The 18,236-nt window shown below is 46.1% G+C and overlaps 4 pseudogenes; all 4 read left to right on the forward strand.

The window, feature by feature from the left end:
* Window positions 1-4,293: 4,293 nt before the first annotated feature.
* Window positions 4,294-4,412, forward strand: LOC143949902 (5S ribosomal RNA; annotated as a pseudogene).
* Window positions 4,413-13,005: 8,593 nt separating this feature from the next.
* LOC143950028 (5S ribosomal RNA) lies at window positions 13,006-13,123 on the forward strand (annotated as a pseudogene).
* A 100-nt stretch (window positions 13,124-13,223) lies between these two features.
* Window positions 13,224-13,342, forward strand: LOC143948281 (5S ribosomal RNA; annotated as a pseudogene).
* Window positions 13,343-16,934: 3,592 nt separating this feature from the next.
* On the forward strand, window positions 16,935-17,054 carry LOC143950033 (5S ribosomal RNA; annotated as a pseudogene).
* The last annotated feature ends 1,182 nt before the right edge of the window (window positions 17,055-18,236 follow it).

The raw sequence follows: 18,236 nt of genomic DNA on the forward strand, positions 1-18,236 counted from the left end.
AGGGGTGGAGTTTGTGTGGAAATGTGTTTCCTGTAACAGTAATACGTTGACCTGCTGTTTATGCATGTGGTAAAGGATTTGTCCTCTCTTGGATGCAATATTGAGTACAATGTAAATGGCAACACTTCAAGCGAGGACGAGATAGTACTGTGTGAGCCATAGTGGAATGCGGATAAGAAAATCAGGTTATAGACAGTGGGGGGGGGGGGGGTATAGTAGGAGAAGGAAAGGGGGAACTTATAAGGTAGCAGAAAACTAAAAAAGGAAAAGAAAAGGGAAAAAAAAGGGGAAAGAGGGCTCCTAGGCAAGGAGCCTGGTAAATCTAAGGGGTCCACGAGAACGGGACACCACGTGAAAGTTCACGTAAACTAGCACTATTCGTGCCCGGCCTATTGAGGGTGAAGGGTCAAAGCGAAGAACCTGAGCCATGAGCCCAGTAGCACGACAGGCATGTAAAACTTTACTGAGGCACATTAGTATAACAATATATTAATACAGAACACACATCAGATCCTCCACGAAGGGGGAGACGGTCCGCATGGGCAAATAGCTCCACATCAGTCCAGTCTCCCCCCTCCGCAGAGGAGACAACAGTCCATGAGACACCTCACGGGAAGGGAGCAAACATTGTCAACATATATTTCCACATACTCCAACGGGGGGCCAGAGATCCATCTGTGTAATACTACAGAGAGCACATTAGGGTGAAACTACCCGGTGTGTAAGAAACCGTGAGTATATAACTAAGGAAGCCCACGTGGATAGCGGCAAGGGACCGTGGACCCAACCGGTCCATCAGCCGCCCCTCCACCCATATCCAGGTCGGCCATTACCGCTAAACATCTAGAGAGTAGACCTTACATTAAAGTAGATTAGGAACTCAACATTTACATAACTAGATCAAGCATGAGCAACCCGCTGTTCCATTGCCTCTCCCGAACCCCAGACAGTCACAATACACTAGCAAAGGGCAGGGAGAAGGTCCGTCAATTAAGTGCACCAGCTGTATTGAGGTATTTAGTATGCGGTCTACCACCCCATTTCCCATCATGGCATAACCAACAGAGTATGTGGAGAAACAAGTAAGATGAAAGGAGGGGAGAAACCACAAAAAAAAGGAATAACACCCCCAAAAAACAAAAAATGCTGCCCGACCAGAAGGCAAGGGATAGGTATAATACTGAGATGGCACTAGTCATACAATGAGCATCGAAATAGGTCCAAAAGGTTTCTTGAAGTTACTTTAATCTTCCGAAGAGGTAGGGTGACGTGGTCCAGGATCAACAGAGTGCGATGCATACCTCTGATGTATGCGGCGTTGTGGGAGAGGATCACATATTTGTACCCTAGCGCAGTCGTCTGGGGGGTCCAGCCAGTTAGGTACATCAGTTGGATCTTGCTCCAAAAAGCTGAAAAAGGCTGGAAGTTGATCTGTATCAGAGAGGACAAATTTATGCTCGGCCCTGGTCACCTTGATGCTGAAGGGGTGCCCCCAAGTGCAGGTTGCTCCGGCTTGGCGTATCAGGTCTAGCAGTGGGCAGACCATTCGGCGCATGTGGAGAGTGTTGCGAGAAAGGTCTGAGTATAGGTGGATAGTTGAACCGTCAAAGTCCACAGGACCCAAACGCCACGCTTTGCGCATAATTTCTTCTTTAAGGGTGAAATAGTGGACCCTGCATAGGTCACGTGGGCGGTCACTATGTTCCCTCCTGGGCCCCCCCACTCTGTGCACCCGGTCTATCTCAATAGGGGACATAGTCTCTCTTCCCAGGACTAGGTTGAGGATGGCAGTGACAGATGGTTTCAAGTCCGTACCCGCCGTGGCTTCCGGTATGCCTTGTAGTCATATATTATTCCTGCAGCTCCTATTCTCCCCATCTTCTATGCGCAGTTGATGTTGACGTATACGGTGCAAGTGTTCTTTGGAGGCCCGCTCAAGAGACGTGATGAGGGCAGCATGGTCAGATTGAGTATCAGTTAGGGTAGAGATTGCGGTCTGATTGGTAGAGACCTGCTGTTAGATGGCCTGAAGGTCCTTGTGGAGTGAGGACTCCATTTTGACTGCCCAGGATTCAAACTCCGCTCGGAAGGCCGCTAGAAGAGTCGAGGCTTCAGACCTAGGTAATTCTCCTGATGTTGGAGGGGCCACAGCTCCAGGGCCTGCCCCTGGAAGAGGGACATCAGTGGTGCCGGATCTGGATGCTACACTTGGAAGGACCGAGTGCTGGGTCGGGGGGTCATCTGATTCCTCTCCGCTGTCCGTTGTCGGCTGAGTAGGAGGAGGAGGTTTGCTCTTCCCTGGATTACGCGCTGGTGCCATCTTGTCTCTGGGAGTGCGGGGATCAGACTGAGACGTATCGAGCAGGTATCGCTGGATTGTACCCTGTTGGAGATCCGCTGACTCAGTAGATCGAGAGCTGTGCGTGGACATGCTGTTCAGGTATGTGCAATGTCTGAGGTATAGCCTGTCCGCTACGGGTGATCACGGGACTCAGCTGGACATTTCTTTAGCCAGACATGGTCGTTCCATGTCTCTGCGGAGTTGAACGGACGGAGACCCCAGGTGGGCACTATCTGATTGGGCTGCTTTGGTGGCTGTGTATGTAGAGATCCAGGTTAGTAAGGATGAGGGAGCTCAGGAGTGTGGGTGCATACAGCAGCCTGGGTGAACCAAGATGGCCACCTTCCTGGGTTTCTGGATCCGTAGCAGCAGCCTATGTAATAAGGGGGGGTTGGTCCTCGAGCATATCCCCGTCTAATTCTGCAGGCACCCGGCCAGGATTTCCAGGGGGTCAGTGAGTCTAGAATGGGGCCCAGAAGACACGGAGGTGTAGCAAGATGGCCGCCCCTCTAATTCTCTGAAGCCAGGGCCTCGACAGCAAATGCAACCAGATAAAAGTACATGCCCCCTTAATAACCCCTTTAGGGGTCTCTGGTGGTCTGGCTAGAGTGTTCCTGAGGGTGGATGGGGACAGATTGAGCCCAGAGAAAACAGAGAGGCCTCCGGGTGTACCAAGATGGCCGCCGTCACTTACCAGGACCGTATTGGATGATCCCAGGGCCACTCAGGGAGGACTTCGGGCTCTAAATGGCAGGCTGGATGTCCCCGGCAACCCGCAGGTGGTAGAGACTGCCGCTGGGCTTTGTAGTCCACGGGAGCTCGGCCTCCGGGTGGAGCAGGATGGCCGCTGCTCCACGTTGCAGGCCGAAGCCTCGGACTGTCCTGCTGGGTGGCCGGAGCTCCGCGAACGGCGCACCCGGGCTAGAGGTATGCCCCAGCTCCTCCTGGTATGCCCAGGGCCTCCGGTGGGGTCCGTTCCGCTCTGGTGGATGGGAAGGCTCTGGGTGTGCGCTCTAGTAGCGGAGCTCACCCCAGGCACGTCCACTCAGGTCTCCGCTTGGCCACCCCCCCCCCATAGGCTTTAGTTTTAAGTTGTTGGCATTGACTTATTTATTTATTTATTTATTTTATTCTTTTATTAAGTATAAGTAGAAATACATAAATATAACAGTCAACCATACAGCATGACCCAGGGTCACAATTACATGGTAACAAAAAATAGGCAGCCAAATAACTCTGGGTTCTCAGAGGGGAGTCCTACAGTTTCATGCAGAAAAGAGAGAAACCCCACCTCCGACATGTAGTACAGTATAACTAGTGCAGCTCCGTTCGGACAAATGTAATCATGGAGAATAACTGGGACCACAGCGAGCCAGCTTATCATGACCTATGTGAACCAGAGTAAAAGATAGGCCGATCGTTTCCAGAACCCTGGGGTTCTTCTGGGCCCCGAAGGCTAGTAAGGAGACAAGGCATAGTCAAAAGGGAGGACGGGGGGAGAAGAGAGTGCAAAGACGGAGAGAGAGGAGGGGGGGTGGCGGCGGGGAAAAAAAGAAAAATAAAGACAAAAAGGGAGGGGGGGGGGATGCCACCAATGGGCACCCTTGCCTCGTCCCATTAGTGATGGGGAAAGAGTCCAAGCACCACTCGTTCACCCGTACCGCTGCCAACGGCTTGGAGTAAAGCGACATTACCCAGCTCATCGTGTTGGGGCCAAGACCTATATGTTCCAGGGTGGCCTGCATAAAGTGCCAGGCCACCCTGTCAAAGGCCTTCTCCGCGTCCGTTGACAACATAAGCAAGGGCCTTCCCTGTACATGCGCCGCATGGATTAAATTGATGACTCGGGCCGTATTGTCTCTAGCTTCCAACGTATTTTTTATTTTTTTGCTTGTTTCCCAAGGTGACCATCTTGGCGTTTGTCAAGGGGGTTGAAAGTGCCTGAAGAGATTGCCTACGGGCACATCACCCTGAAAGCACCCGATCTCATTTGATGTTGGAGGCTAAGAAGAGTCGGGCCTTGTTAGTACCTGGATGGGAGACCGCCTGGGAATACCAGGTGTCATAGACTTCTTTTTATGTTGTTGGCGTTGACCTGTTTTTTTTCCGCTTGTTTCCCAAAGTGACAATCTTGGTGTTTGTCAAGAGGGTTGAGAGTGCCCAAAGAGATTGCCTATGGGCACATAAGCCTGAAAGTGCCCGATCTCCTCTGATCTCATCACTCTGAAAGCACCCAATCTCGTCTGATCTTGGAGGCTAAGAAGAGTCAGGCCTGCTTAGTACCTGGATGGGAGACTACCAGGGAATACCAGTTATTGTAGGCTTCTTTTTATGTTGTTGGCGTTGATTCGTTTTTTTTTTTTCGCTTGTTTCCCAAGGTGACCATCTTGGCATTTGTCAAGAGGGATTAGAGTGCCCAAAGAGTTCGCTTACAGCAGCATCACCCTGAAAGAGCCCTATCTCTTCTCATCTCTGAGGCTAAAAAGGTGTTGGGCCTAGTTAGTCCCTGGATGGGAGATGGCTTTGGAATACAAGGTGCCGTAGTCTTCTTTTTTTTTTTTTCAATTTCTTTATTTCTTTATTTTTTCCCTTTCCATTTTATTCTCAAGTAAACAAGAATAGAATTTTACATAAACAATCTAAGAGTCATACATCAAGTTTCCATATTCATACATAATAAACAAAAATAGCATAACAATTCATTCTATTCCCTTCGCTTCTTACTCCCCTTATAGTGTAATGTATAAATCCACAGAGAGAACAGACAAGGTTAGTGGTAATATATATAATATATCGGGACAGTATCATAGAAACTTCTCTCTCAGTCCCACATACCCCATGTCTGATCCTAGGTTGGTACTGTTCCCAATCAGATCAGAGTTGTATTGTTATCCTCTTCTTTCTCATCTTCCCCCCCTAATATTTTCCCCCCTATTCTTCTCCCCCCCCCAAAAAAAAAAAAAAAGGGGGGGGAACCAAGCCAAAGAGAGGGAGAGGGGGGGGGAGGGGCAGTTCCCATCTCCTTCCCCAAAATCTCCCCCCCCCACCCCCCTAAATCGCATCGATCCGTCTCCTTCCCTCCCCCGAGGAGATATAGAGGTTCCATGGTGTCCATATTTCCAAGTAAGTTTTCCTTCTTTTCCTAGCTGTCCATATTAGGTCTTCCATCCTGTTCACCTCCTCAACTTTCTTCAACCACATGCTCACACTGGGGGGTTGTATTTGTTTCCACCTAAGTGTTATACATGACTTAGCTGTATTTACCAAGTGACACAGGATGGAATTCCCACCTATATTTCCTGAGGTCTCTGACAAGTTCAGAAGGAATACTGCTGGGTGCTCCCGTATTTCTACTTCGCTAAATTTTTGAACGATCTCTCGTACATCTTTCCAGTATTTCTTAATTTTTGGACATGACCAAAATATATGTAAAAAATTTCCCACTTCTTTCTGGTACCTCCAACACTTATTTGATATATGAGGGAAATATTTTTGAAGTTTTTCTGGTGTTCTGTAACACTGTGCAATAATTTTATAATTAGTTTCCTGTAATTTTGTGCATGTTGCTGTTTTAAAAATTGATTGTATCATCTTTTTCTTCTGCTCCTCGGAGAAAATCCTTCCTAAGTCTATTTTCCACTTCCGAAAGAAGGGTAACTGAAAATTTTCTACGGGTTTAATCAGTAACGCATACATTTTCGAGATTACATGCGTAATTGGTTCCTTTTCCGTACAGAGTTTCTCAAATGGCATATAGTCTCGATCTAATAACTCTGGCTCTATCTCTGTTCTTAGAAAATGTCCTAATTGTGCCGCCTGCCAGAAATCTAATTGAAAGGGGCCTTTTCTATCTATCATCTCCTGCATTGTTGGCCATTTACCTTTTTTCACGAAATGCGAGGCTTGGTATATTCCTTTTTTAATCAACTTATCAAAAGGTCCTTTCTGTATGCCTGGTATAAATCGGGGGTTGCCCAATATAGGGACTAGAGGGGAGTTCTGTGTCGATATCTTATTCTTAGCTAAGAGATGGTAGCATATCTGTAATGTGGGTCCTATTGTAGGGTGTAGCTTCGTGTCTGAGGTCAAATTTCTGTAGCACCAAGGTGCTCTATGTAATAGCTCCCTACATTGTGCTTGCTCTAATTTTACCCATATTTTCTGATCTCCATGTCAACACCAGTCTAATAATCTACCTAGATGTATTGCCTGGTAATATTTATATATGTCTGGTGTTGCCAATTCCCCAGTATTGCTTTGGTAATGTTAATAATGTCCTCCGTATCCTTGGTTGTTTGTCTGCCCAGATAAATTTCATAAGTAATGTTTGTATAGTTCTGAAAAATTTTCTTGGTATTAACATTGGGATTGCCTGGAGGAGGTACAGGAGTTTTGGCAAAATATTCATCTTGATTATATTATTTCTTCCAAACCAGGAATGTATTCCCCTGTGCCATCTCTCCAGGCATCCTCGTACCATCTTCAATACTGGTGCGAAATTTAATTCATATATCTTATTGAGGTCTGTTGTGATCGTTATTCCCAAGTATTTCAAGCCATAGTCCGTCCAGTTAAATTTATAATTTAATTTTATTAGTCTCATCATTTTCTCTGGGACTGCTATCATTAAGGCTTCTGACTTGGAGCAGTTTATTTTAAAGTAGGATAGTGTACTGTATGTCTCGATTTCCTTACATAGATTTGGGAGCGAGATTATCGGGTTCGTCACTGTAAAAAGCATATCATCTGCATTTGCTGCAACTTTATTATGGGTTTCTCCTATGGTTATTCCTTGGATATCCCTGTTGAGCCTTACTCTGCATAGAAGTGGTTCAAGGGTCAACGCAAATAACAAAGGGGACAATGGACATCCCTGTCTGGTCCCATTTGTTATTGGGAAAGATGTAGATACCACTCCATTTACTCTTACTTGAGCTGTAGGTTTTTCATACAGGCTTGTTATCCAGCCCATCATTTTCCCTCCTAGCTTTATATGTCGGAGTACCGAGAACATAAACCCCCACCCCACCCGATCAAAAGCCTTTTCTGCATCTGTTCCCAGAAATATACAGGGGGTCTCGGTAGAGTTAACTGTATGTATTAGGTTTAAGGCCTTAATAGTATTGTCCCTTGATTCTCTTGTTGGGACAAATCCCACTTGATCTTGATGAATCAAAGAGGGCAAATACTGTTGTATCCTCAAGGCTAGTATATATTTTCAAATCTGCGTTCAGTAAAGATATTGGCCTATAGCTTCCACATTGTTTCGGGTCTTTACCTTCTTTCTGTATCACTGTAATTGTAGCTTTAAGTGTATCTGAGTGGAAAGTCGATATGTCTCCTATTTCATTAAACAATTTAACCATATATGGACATAATTCTGGCATAAGCGTCTTATAATATTGGGCTGTTAGTCCATCTGGACCAGGTGCTTTCCCACTTTTTATCTGTTTTATCGTGTTTTGTACTTCTTCTAGTGTGATTGGGGATTCCATCTCCTCCCGTGCAGTACTTGTCAGAGTCGGCATTTCACTTGAACTTATGTATTCATTTATCTTAGCTTGATCTGATGCCCTCAAGTTCAGATTATACAATGAGGAGTAGAAATCGCCAAACACACCAGCAATCTGTTCTGGCACCCGTTCTTCCTCCCCACCTTTTTTTCTAATTATAGGTATGTATGTCTTGGTTTGTATTTCCCGTAATGCTCTCGCTAGTTGTTTTCCGCATTTATTGCCGGATTCATAGCTACACTTACGTCCTATCTGAATTGCCATTTTAGCTCTGTACTGTAGCAGATCTGTAACTTGCCTACGTATACTTATTAATTCTTGTTCAACTTCTAAGTTCTGGGCATGTTTATGTTGGGCTTCTAGGTGTTGCATTTTTACTAATAATTCTGTTAGCTTAGTTTCTCTTTCCTTCTTAATCCTTGCTCCATGCTTAATCAATACTCCTCTGATTACTGCCTTGTGCGTTTCCCAGATTGTTCCCGAGGAACTTTCTGGGCCTTCATTCTCCTGAAAGAAGAATTTTATCTCCTTTCTAACATCCTCCAGGACTAAAGGATCCTGAAGAAGGCTCTCATTAAGTTTCCACATCCTAGAGGTTAAATGTTTTTTCCCCGTTAAGTTATATTTAAAAAAAATTGGAGCATGATCTGATCAGGTAATTAGACCAATAGTGGCTTCCTTAACTGAGGATAATTGTTTATGCGGGATAAAAAACATATCTATCCGTGTGTACACTCTATGCGGATTGGAGAAAAAAGAGTAATCTCTTTCCTTGGGGTGTAATAGACGCCATATATCTACCAGTTTTGTTTCTGTTAATGCCTGGGCTATCCTCTTTCTTGTTTTAGGTGTCACTGATGATGTCCCTGATGAGGTATCTTCACTGGGGATTAATGGGATATTAAGGTCTCCCCCCATAATCAACTGTCCTTCTTCAAATTCCATAAGTTTGTCAAGTATCTCTTTAACAAAGAGGTCTTGTTGTATATTGGGGGAATAATATGTTGCTAATGTAACTCCTACCCCTCCTATAGTCCCCTTTACAAAGAGATACCTTCCCTTTGCATCTATCATGGAATCCCTATGATTCCATGCTACTGTTTTTGATATCATGATGGTAACTCCCTTAGTTTTGGAAATCGGGTTAAGTGCATGGTAAACCGTTGGATACCCCGTAGACCTCAGCAGAGAGAGATTATTTTCTCTGAAATGTGTTTCTTGAATAAACGCTACATCTATCTTCAGTCTCTTTAAATCATGGAATAACATTCGTCTTTTTTCCGGAACGTTCAGCCCCTTACATTCAGGGACATTATTTTTAAAATTTCCATATCTCCTCGGGGAAAGAGGCAGAGACAAATAAAGGTGCAAAAAAAGAAAAAAAAATAAAATAAAAGGGGGAAAGAAAAAAAGGAATAAAAAAAAGGGGGGGAGAGCCCCCTCCCACCCCCCTCCCTCCCGTCTAGTCTACCACTCCCTCCCTCCCTCCCTAACTACCAATCCCTGGGTTGGCCGTTTACCAACGGTCTCCCCATGAATCTCAAAGCTCTACTGCTTTTAACCACTCAATTTCCGGACCCTCCGGGTTATGAGTGTTTACCTAATGGGGTTTTGTGGTTGTGCTTGGCTGCTCCTGGGCGAGCTTCCCCCGTGCCCTCCGCCAGTCTTTTATAATATCATGTTTTCTACTATCACCTGTTACTTCTCTACACAAATTGTGTCTACTCTTTTGAAAGAGGGGGGGTAAAAAAAAAAAAGGAGACAGAGGCCATAATATAGGCAAAGTTAATTATGTCTGTCCATTCCCATCTACGTATATACTTTTACATATATACACCTATACCCTTGCATATACATATATGGGCTCACACATCCACAGCTGCGCCTGTATTTGCAAATTCATACATGTTCCCACCTCTATATTTATTTATCCAAAGCTTAAGCCTCCCCTGTATATATATAATATAATTTATATCAATCCCCCCCCTTTCCCATTTTCCATGTCTCCTCTCCGTTTCTCTCTTCCTTCCTCCAAGAGCCATATTGTGTATTGTCATTGTTCCAAAAGAACCGTACATTAATACAATAAAACAACAATACAATATAATACCTTACATTCCTCATCCCCCCAAAAAAAAAAAAGGGGGGAGGGGAGGGGAGGCAAGGTGGGGAGAGGGAGAGGGAGAAAAGGAAAAGAGGGGGGGGGGGACGGAGCCGGAGGCCACATCTTATAAAGTTATTTTATTCATCCTTAGGTTCAGGTAGGGGGGTCTGGTCCCAATCCGTAAGCCCTCTGTTTCCCCCAGGTCCCTAGCTATGTGCTTTATTTTATTAGTGGTGATATTAAAGGTTACTGATATTAGTGATTAGTGATTAGTGATTGACCGTGTTAATTAATTATCCAAAAAAAAAAAAAAAAAGAACCCACAGTTTCTTGTGTTCTAATTCTATGTTCTCTCCCCCCCTGCTCATTATCCCTCCTTATCCCGCCCTCTCATCCCTCACAAGTCTAGACCATCCCCTGTGCGCCATCATACACATATACATTTACTGACCCTCCACATCCATTACTCCCTCCCCCCCCCCAAAAAAAACAAGAGGAAAAAACAAAAAATTATGTATTATATATTAAATCCCCCCTCCTCCCAACACATCTAAAAAAAAAAAAAAAAGGAAAAACCACTGCAACCCCTATCATCCCATTTCCCCCCTCTTTATCTCTCTTTATCCCTAGTGAATTATAATACTCTCCTAAGTGACCACCTCTTCTAGGAACCTAGGTCATGTAAATCCCCCCCAGGGACCCGAACCCCCCCCCCTTTATTATAATTATCTAATCTTATTATTTGTGTATTTATCTTAGACTCTCCACCCCCCCCCCGTCCCCCCACCCACCCGCTACCCCCACCTCGCCTCCTATTATCTCCATTCATCCCAATCCAAAAAAAGAAATTAAGAGCATATCTCTCTCCTCCCATACTTCTCAAGAGTGATTAGACAAGTTGAAAACCTATGGGTTGAGGCTACGAAAAAAAAAAAAAAAAGAAACAAAGAAGGGGAAAAGCCCCAGCAGGCGCACCAAAAAAAAAAAAGGAAAAAAAAAAGCGTAGTTTCTAACACAAGTCTCATTGTACTGTAATATGTCTTTCTCATCTTTCCCACTCCCTCTCTTTCCCTCCTGTACTTTCTGTTTTTTTTCTCTGTAGCTGAGAGAGTGGGAGTCTCCAGTTCGGCACCATAAACGGCTCCACACCTATAAAGGCGAATAACTTTGGAAGATCGCTGTATAGTCTCAGTGTGCATGTAGATGTTCCTTTTCTTATTACCACAGCAAGAGGGTATTTCCATCTGTATGTATGTCCCTCCCGCCGTGCACAGTCCAAGACAATACGCAACTGTGCTCTGCGCTGTAATGTGGCCCGGGATAAGTCAGGTAGGAGCTTCACTACTGAACCCTCTATCTCAATATTGCCAGCCACCCATGCCTTCCTCAGCAGAGTCTCCTTATGCGCATATCTATGGAGGCGGCAAATTATATCCCTGGGCCTTTGCGGGTCTGCTGGTTTAGGCCCTAGCGCCCTGTGTACTCTGTCCAAGTCCATGTTGGGCGGGACATTACCCTCTAAAATCATGTGAAAAATGCTTATTACCTTCTCCTGTAAGTCCTCCTGCTCAGCGACTTCTGGAACATCTCGGAGCCTCAAGTTGCAGCGGCGACTGCGATCTTCAAGTTCCTCGATCTGAAGCTGCATCTCCACCAACATCTCACCCTGCTCTTTGCTCTCCCTTTCCACTCTCTCCATTTTTCCTTCAAATGAGGACACTCTTACCTCCCCCGCTATCAAGCGGTCGGAAATGACCTGGATCTCAGTGTGTACTTGCTGAATCTCAGCACGGTGTGTCTCCTCCACTCTCTTAATGAGAGCCTCTATATCGGCTTTCGTTGGTAGAGCCTGGATTAAGCTCTTCAGATCCTCCGCTTCCGATCGTATACTACGAGGGGTGACTCCTCCGTTTTCCTCTTTGCCGTTCCCGGCCTCGGTTGGGCTTTTCATCTCTTCCCTGTTCATCCGCGCACTCGCCTCTGCTTCCGATCGTTTAATACGAGGGGTAGCTCCTTCGTTTTCCTCTCTGCCGTTCCCAGCCTCGGTTGAGCTTTTCACCTCCCCCCTATTCGCTCGCACGCTCACCTCCACTTCCGATCGTTTAGTGCGAGGGGTAGCTCCTTCGTTTTCCTCTCTGCCGTTCCCAGCCTCGATTGCGCTTTTCATCTCCCCCCTGTTTGTCCGAGCGCTCGCCACCTCGCGGGGTTTAGCTACGTCCGTAGCCTCCGCGATGTGCCCGGCAGCTGACATCCGCCTCGGGGAGAAATACTGCTGTATAGCGGGTTGTGGAGCACTACACCCTGCAGCTCTGCACGAGGTTTTCGTTTCTCTCTGTCTAGGTGCACTCATTCCGGGATCCTCAGGTGCAAATCACCTATGACTGGCGGTTCAGCTAGGAGCACAGACTCTGCACGCCCTCACTCAGCCATGCTCAGACCACTCCCCCCAGGATATTGCTTCTAATCTCCCCGTAGTCTTCTTTTTATGTTGTTGACATTGACCTGTTTTTTTTCGCTTGTTTCCCAAGGTGACTATCTTGGCATTTGTCAAGAGGGTTGAGAGTGCCCAAAGAGATTGCCTATGGGCACATAAGCCTGAAAGCGCCCGATCTCCTCTGATCTCATCACTCTGTAAGCACCCAATCTCGTCTGCTCTTGGGAGGCTAAGAAGAGTTAGGCCTGGTTAGTACATGGATGGGAGACCACCTGAGAATACCAGTTATTGTAGGCTTCTTTTTATGTTGTTGGCATTGATTCGTTTTTTTTTTTTCGCTTGTTTCCCAAGGTGACCATCTTGACATTTGTCAAGAGGGTTGAGAGTGCCCAAAGAGATCGCTTACAGCAGCATCATCCTGAAAGAGCCCTATCTCTTCTCTTCTCTGAGGCTAAGAAGGGTTGGGCCTAGTTAGTACCTGGATGGGAGATGGCGTTGGAATACCAGGTGCCGTATTCTTCTTTTTATGTTGTTGACATTGACCTGTTTTTTTTCGCTTGTATCTCAAGGTGACTATCTTGGCATTTGTCAAGAGGGTTGAGAATGCCCAAATGCCTATGGCACATAACCCTGAAAGCGCCCGATCTCCTCTGATCTCAGAAGCTAAACAGGGTTGGGCCTTGCTAATACCTGGATTGGAGACCACCTGGGAATACTAGGTGCTGTAGGCTTCTTTTTATGTTGTTGGCCTTGACCTGTTTTTTTTTCACTTGTTTCCCAAGGTGACCATCTTGGCGTTTGTCAAGAGGGTTGAGAGTGCCCGAAGAGATCACCTACGGCCCCATCACCCTGAAAGCGCCCAATCTCGTCTGATCTCGGAGGCTAAACAGTGTCGGGCCTGGTTAATACCTGGATGGGAGACCGCCTGGGAATACCAGGTGCCATAGGCTTCTTTTTTTTTTTTTTTTATTTAGTAGTATGCGACATACAATGCAAAGGCAACTTCACAGAATGTGTGATACAAATAGTTACAAACAAACAATCATATTGCATGGATATCAGAGCCAATGGTAAGAAGTCCGAGGAGAATAGCACATGTAAAGCTTTGCGGTCATATCAAGATGAGATTAAAGCTCCATCTCGTTGGGATCCTCTACCACTTAAAATATTATTGATACTAGTCCTGCTAACCCTCGAAGAGTTTAGATATCCATAGATAGGGGAAGAGTATTGTGTAGTAGTCAAATGGGGTCGGAACATACCATTTTCTTTTCCCTTTTTTGAGGTAAGAAGGGAAATAGTAGAACTGAAAGGAGGGAGAAGGGGAAAGAGAAGATTGGGGATGGAAATGGCAGAAAAGGAAAAGAAGGGGTAAGAGGGTGTCGTGGGTAGAGTGGATAGGGTGGGGTCCCCTGGGGTCCCCTCCCTGGGAGCAAGAGACGCCCTCGGTTTACCAGCTCATCAGCTGTCCAACGTTTGGAACAGCGATCTCCAACAATCACCATGAGCTTACTATGTCTCGCGGAGGTATTCTTCCGAAAAGCGAAACTGGGTCCAGTAGAACCATCTGTTCCCATGCTCCTCTGTTTTATCCCTCATCGTGGCAGTCAGGTCTTCCATTCGTTCAATATCATTTAACCTTGCGAACCACTGGGTCACCGTTGGAGCAGATTGCTGTTTCCACTGACTTGGGATGCAGGCCCTAGCTGCATTGAGGAGATGTTTAACCACTTCAATACAGGGCACTTTCGCCCCCTTCCTTCCCAGCCCAATTTTCAGCTTTCATCGCTCTAGCGCTTTCAGTGACAATTGTGTGGTCATGCTACACTGTACCCAAATGAAATTTTTATCATTTTGTTCGCACAAATAGAGCTTTATTTTGGTGTTATTTATTCACGACTCCATTTTTTATTTTTTGCGATATAAGCGCAAAAAAAGCGGAAATTTGGAAAAAAAACAATATTTTCTTTTTTTAAAGAAATCCAATAAAATCAAATTTTGTCATAAATTTAAGCCAAAATGTATTCTGCTACATGCTTTTGGTAAAAAAAATTCCGTTAAGTGTATAATAATTGGTTTGTGTGATCACGGACATATGTACGCAAATGATCATGTACATATGTGTGCAGGTGATCACGTACATATGTGTGCAGATAATCATTGGGACATGTGATTTTAGTGGGACATATGCGGGGGACATGTTTTTATTATTAGGGACATGTGTTTTTATTATTTGGGGACATGTATGTTTTGGGGACATGTGTGTTTTGGGGACATATGTGGGGACTGTGTTTACACTGTGTTGTGTGTTGTGTGTTTACACTAGACTCATGATCAGTGAGTAAAAAGCTGTAAAAAAACAGCTCATACTCACTGATCATCAGCCGGCTGCAGCGTTCTGCTCTCCTCTCCTCAGCGATGACTTCCGTGTGAGGAGAGCCGATTGCCTAGCAACCGGCTGTTTGTTTACATCACATGACGGCCGTGATTGGACACGGCCATCATGTGATCAGGAGGGCCAATCACAGAGCCCTCCTGCCGATCTGAGATGTGCCGTGTCCGGGTGACACGAGCACATCGGGATCGCGCCGCTGCGCGGGCACGCGCGCGCGATCCCGCTCCTTCTGAAGGACGTTCCTGATGCATATATACGGCCGGGTTTGAAGTGGTTAAGTAAGGACTTATGATAACGCTTTCTCAACATAGGAGTTAGATTGAGAAGAACTGCTGCGGGATCATTGGCTAAGGAAATGTCTGTGAACTTGTGGATGAGTCTCAGGACAGGCTGCCAGAATGTTTGTAATTTAGGGCATTCCCAGAAAATGTGGAGAATGGTGCCAGCCTGTTGCTCACAGCGCCAGCAGCGGTCAGATTGACCGGGGAATATTTTGGCCAACACCACCAGTGTACGATACCAGCGTGTGATCAGCTTATATGAGATCTCCTGATATTTACTGCAGAGTGACGACTTATGGGCGAAAAAGAGTATTCTGTCCTTCTGTAGTTTGGAGAACGTAGTTTGTAAGTCCCTTTTCCATTTAGCTAGGAAGGGCGGATCCGTGGAGGATTGTGCGTCTGTCAGGATTTGGAAGGACCTAGAGAGGGAACCACGAATTGGGCCATCATCCAGGCAAAGTTCCTCGAAGGGGTGGAATTGTCTAGAGAAGAACAAATGGTTAGGTAGTGAACCGAGGAAATGGATGAGCTGTCTAGCTCTCCAGCTATCCAATGCAACAGGTACTTGCTCTAGCAGTATGGTGCCCGTGGGAATCCAGCCCGTGGGTCCAAGAAATAGAGCTGCTCTCAGAAGCCCTTTCAGGGCTTGCCTGGTAATGGCCTGGTCAGACAGGCCCGGAGGGAATCTAGGATGTCCAATAATTGGGGTCATAGGAGAAGGGAAGTTAGTCAGGTGGGAAAGGTGAAAAAAACTATCCATCTCGGCGAGCGAGAGGCCAATTAACAAGTGAGTAGTCACACAGGGCTCCAATGGCCTCCCCGCCCAAGGCAGACCAGCCAGTGGAACCCGCGCCATCTCCTGCTCTAGCTTGACCCATAGCTTCAGTTCCCCATGCCGGCACCAGTCAACCACCCGTGTCATGTGCGTCGCTGTGTAATATAGAGCAGGGTCCGGGAAGCCAATACCTCCCCGCAATTTCGGTCGCAATAGCATTGCCCTACCAATACGCTAGTGGGTCCAATCTTTAAAGGTCCGCTGTAAGCCCATAGGCTTCTTTTTATGTTGTTGGCTTTGACCTGTTTTTTTCGCTTGTTTCTCAAGGCGACCATCTTGGCGTTTGTCAAGAGGGTTGGGCGTGTCTTGAAGAGAACGCATACGGCCACATCACCCTGAAAGCACCCGATCTCGTCTGATTTCATAGGCTAAGCAGCGTCAGGCCTGGTTAGTACCTGGATGGGAGGCTGCCTGGGAAGACCAGGTGCCATAGAAGGATCTGGTCTGGTTAATGTCTTGATTGGGAGATCGCCTGGGAATACTGGATGCCGTAGGCTTCTTTTTATGTTGTTGGCTTTGACCTGTTTTTTTTCGCTTGTTTCCCAAGGTGACCATCTTGGCATTTGTCAAGAGGGTTGAGAGTGCCCAAAGAGATTGCCTATGGGCACATAAGCCTGAAAGCCCCGATCTCCTCTGATCTCAGAGGCTAAACAGGGTCGGCCTTGCTAGTACCTGGATTGGAGACCACCTGGGAATACTAGGTGCTGTAGGCTTCTTTTTATGTTGTTGGCGTTGACTTGTTTTTTTTTTTGTTTGTTCACCAAGGTGACCATCTTGGTGTTTGTCAAGAGGGTTGAGAGTGCCTGAAGAGCTCGCCTATTGCCACATAACCCTGAAAGCACCAGATCTCGTCTGATCTCAGAGACTAAACAGGGTCGGGCCTTGTTAATACCTGGATGGGAGACCACCTGGCAATACTAGGTGCTGTAGAATTCTTCTTATGTTGTTGGCGTTGACTTGTTTTTTTTGTTTGTTTCCCAAGGTGACCATCTTGGCGTTAGTCAAGAGGGTTGAGAGTGCCTGAAGAAATCTCCTATGGCCACATCACCCTGTAAGAGCCCAATCTCATCTGATCTCAGAGGCTAAGCAGGGTTGGGACCAGATTAGTACCTGAATGGGAGACCGCCTGGGATTTCCAGATGCCGTAGGCTTCTTTTTATGTTGTTGCCGTTGACCTATTTTTTTCCGCTTGTTCCCAAGGTGACCATCTTGGCGTTTGTCAAGAGAGTTGAGAGTGCCTGAAGATATTGGCTACGGCTACATCACCCTGAATCTTTTCCATCTCGTCTGATCTTCGAGGCTAAGCAGGGTCGGGCCTGGTTAATGCCTGGATGTGAGACCGCCTCAGAATACCAGGTGTCGTAGGCTTCTTTTTTTTTCAAATATAATTTTTTCTCCAAACAGGGGAAGACGGTACCCCGAGTACATAATGCAACAGAGAAATACAGAGCAAAAAGCAGCTGAACAATACTTGATACAGGTATATTCGCAACTGTGAGTCTGCCTTCCATCAATCACAATGATTCGAGGCACGGATAAAGTACTGTACCAAGATCCAGGGTCACACAAACCCCAGGTCCCTCCGGCATAATCCATCCAGAGGGGGGTGTGGGGCCGTCATTCCCAATTTTCCACTTTTTCCAGAAGAGAGAGGGGTTGGAGGGGGTGAGAGATAGGGGAGGAAGGCAGAAAAGAAAAGGGGTGAAAGATCAGGAAAGGAGAATAGGGGACGAGACACGATGGCAGCCACTGTCCAAGGGGCCAGTCAAGGAAAGCTCAGAGCACTAAGGCGATAGCAGGCGACATCCTTCCAGTGAGAATATAAAGGTATTCCAGATGTCCCAGGTTTGTTTAAAAAATTCTTGTTTACCTTGTGATGTGAGGATCAAGTCCTCCATTTTATTTAATGTCCTCTATTTTCCTAAGCCAGTGAGTAATGAAAGGGGGGAAACATTTTTTCCAATAGAGAGGGATGCAGGATTTCGCCGCATTTATCACATGCCATAAAATTGATTTTTTTGTACTTCTTAAAGGGAATCTGTGAATGGTGCACGAGAAAGAATGCAGCCTCTTCCTGGATGGAGAAGTCTGTGAATTTTTGTGTTATGCATCAGATCTCTGTCCAGAAGTCCACCAAGCTGGGGCAGGACCAAAAAATGTGGAGCAACGTGCCCTCTTCTTCTCCACACCTCCAGCATATGTTCGAGGAAGAGGGGAAACATTTATGCAGCTTTGATGGTGTCAAATACCACCTGGTGAGAAGTTTACAATTTGTCTCCTGTATCTTCGTGCACAGCGAGGTTTTGAGAGCCAAAGTGATAATGCATTGTCTC

Source organism: Lithobates pipiens, unplaced genomic scaffold (assembly GCF_037356315.1).
Source record: "Lithobates pipiens isolate NorthernLeopardFrog02 unplaced genomic scaffold, aLitPip1_a1.2 Scaffold_30, whole genome shotgun sequence".
Classification (NCBI taxonomy): Eukaryota; Metazoa; Chordata; class Amphibia; order Anura; family Ranidae; genus Lithobates; species Lithobates pipiens.